The 2,536-nt window shown below is 39.4% G+C and overlaps 1 long non-coding RNA gene across 1 annotated transcript in view; it reads left to right on the forward strand.

The window, feature by feature from the left end:
• Window positions 1-2,423: 2,423 nt before the first annotated feature.
• Window positions 2,424-2,536, forward strand: part of LOC116685722 (uncharacterized) — a 21,079-nt gene continuing 20,966 nt past the window's right edge. The window contains exon 1 of the long non-coding RNA XR_004331028.1: window positions 2,424-2,435. This is a non-coding gene — a long non-coding RNA (uncharacterized LOC116685722). The remainder of the gene's footprint in view (window positions 2,436-2,536) is intronic.

Genomic DNA, 2,536 nt, shown 5'->3' on the forward strand with positions numbered 1-2,536 from the left:
GCGGCTTGACAGCCAACTGTGCACTAGAGAAGGGAGAGATAAATATGCAAAGAACAGATGGATGGATAGAACATAAGAGAAGAGAAATGGGGCGTTGTCGGCACCCGTGTGAATGATCAAAAAGAGTTGTTTTTTTTACTTTGTATGAATCAACATTTTGCCAGATGGAGGATCCAAAGATAAAGAATACAGCCTCTGGGGACCATGAGCTGTAAATGGCTTCTAAATCTTATCAATGTCAGTTTTATCAATATTGCCATTTTAACACACAAATCACCACTTACTTTTTTATAGTGTAAAAACATTCAGGAGAGCAACATTATTCTTTCACCATCATGTACTGTGGCAACTAGATTCAGAGAAGAAACTTCTTAAAGGTAAGATAAACACGTTTTTTTATTATCTGTAATTATACAGATACAGGTAATTCAGTTTATATAGTCCTCCAAAATCCTCCATGGCAAAAGAAGCACAATATAAGGCAAATAGGAAATGTAAGAGATGTATACAACAAGAAAAAATAATTGACAAAAGAACTGAATAAAGACAATAAAGAAGGGTTAAGAGAGACGAAATGAAATGATTAAGCGCAGATTGTATTGCACATACATAACAAATCACAATTCACCAATATTAACCCTTGGGTTGTCCCTGTTTGTAAGTGTTTTATATCAGAAATATGGATTTATTTCAATCAAATTGCCCAAAAATAACATGGATTATTCCATACAACGTTCTGCTGGTAATTTTAATGATTACTTTCATTGAATTTTTTGGGTGTATTTATTTAATCTTATAGCATTTGAATTTTGTTTTTTTTTTAAAGGTTTCAAAGTGACATCTACCCATCTGAGATCCACTCGACATCCTCAGATCTTAACTATTAGTCAAAATAATTCATAATTTCTGCCTTTTTTAACTAAATACTTATGTATAATTTGATATAAATGAGGTTTGTTGACCATGAATTCCAAGAATTTGTGTAAAACCTGTTATTGAACCAGCTCAGGTTTTTAAAAAAGTGCCAAAAGCTGGAAAAAGTGACAAAAACATTGTTAAAGCACAAAAAGAAATTTCAATTTTGACCTGGAAGGACAAGTTCATGGTTAACGGGAAGACAACACAAGGGTTAAACAAAAAAATACATTTCATTCAAGACAATTTGGTTGAATCTGAAGTTCAAGTGAGACTAGACTTGTTGTTCTGAAAGGAACGTTGTTCCCAAACTACTTTCTAAAAAGTCCTTTCTGGTAAAAATCAGCAGACTTGACCATCCTTGTGCTTTTAAAGCTCGTTACGACAGGTGCCTAACCATTTGGCAATGAGGAAGCCAGACTCCCTGTGGTGTTTTCTGCAACAATGAACCTCATTTTCCAAGGTTATACCTCTTACACAAAGCTGGGAGGCCTTGTGTTTACACACAACACCACCACATGCATGGAACCTGAAGGGAGGAGGAGGAAGCTGCTACTTGTTGACCCAGAAGAAGCTTATTGAGCTGTATTATTTGTTTACTCCTCCAACACTTCCTTGTAAACAGTTTCAGATTGAGCCAATGTTAAAGGATCATTTTTTTTTTTTTTTTTACTGCATCGCTCTGACTCCCCCCCCCCCCTCTCTTTCTTTGGGGCATCACTGGAGGCTTGTGTTTGACCAGTAACTGCATAGGAGGAAAAATGGTCCGGGGTTTTCTTTCAACCAATCACAATCAGTGGGCGGAGCTACCTCAGTCCGTACAGAGATGGGTTGAAAACCTGGAGGGTCGCTGGTTCAAGTCCCCGTACGGAGTGTGGATTGGTAGCTGGAGAGACGCCAGTTCACCTCCTATAACCCCCCCCCCCCCACCCCCGCCGGATGTCCCTCTTTTCGGCCAAATGTCCGTTACGTTCCCCGTTCTTTGTGTTGGAATTTAAAACTCTTTAGTGGATTTCTGAGGACAATGGTTCCCTGGTCCTCAGATCTCTGCAGGGTGAATCCAGACAGCTAGCTAGACTATCTGTCCAATCAGAGGACTATGGTTCCCTGGTCCTCAGGTCTCTGCAGGGTAAATCCAGACAGCTAGCTAGACTATCAGTCCAATCTGAGTTTTCTGTTGCATGACTAAAACTACTTCTGAACATACACATGTTCCACCAAATCAAGTTCTCTATTTTGCTGCAGCACCTCCCATGACATTTGTGATTGGTTTAAAGAAATGTCAATAAACCAGAGCAGGTTTTTCTCCCGTCCCGGAATGCTGTGTGGACTAGCCAGACCGTCCTCCGTGGCGCTGTGGAGGAATAAGGCATTTACTTTGACAGCCCCAAGATATAAGTTATACACTCAAACGCTAACAATGCACACAAATGATATTTACACTGATGAAGATATTAAAATCAGGAGAGGCGTTGTTGCAGATATGCAAAGATTAATTGTACATGTACGTAATAGGAAATGTACAGTCTTTGGGGATTAGACTCCATCGTGTGTATTGAGCACCATTTGGTGTCACAGACTAGCGCACATACATACACACACACACACACACACACACACA

Source organism: Etheostoma spectabile, unplaced genomic scaffold (assembly GCF_008692095.1).
Source record: "Etheostoma spectabile isolate EspeVRDwgs_2016 unplaced genomic scaffold, UIUC_Espe_1.0 scaffold172, whole genome shotgun sequence".
NCBI classification, from domain to species: domain Eukaryota; kingdom Metazoa; phylum Chordata; class Actinopteri; order Perciformes; family Percidae; genus Etheostoma; species Etheostoma spectabile.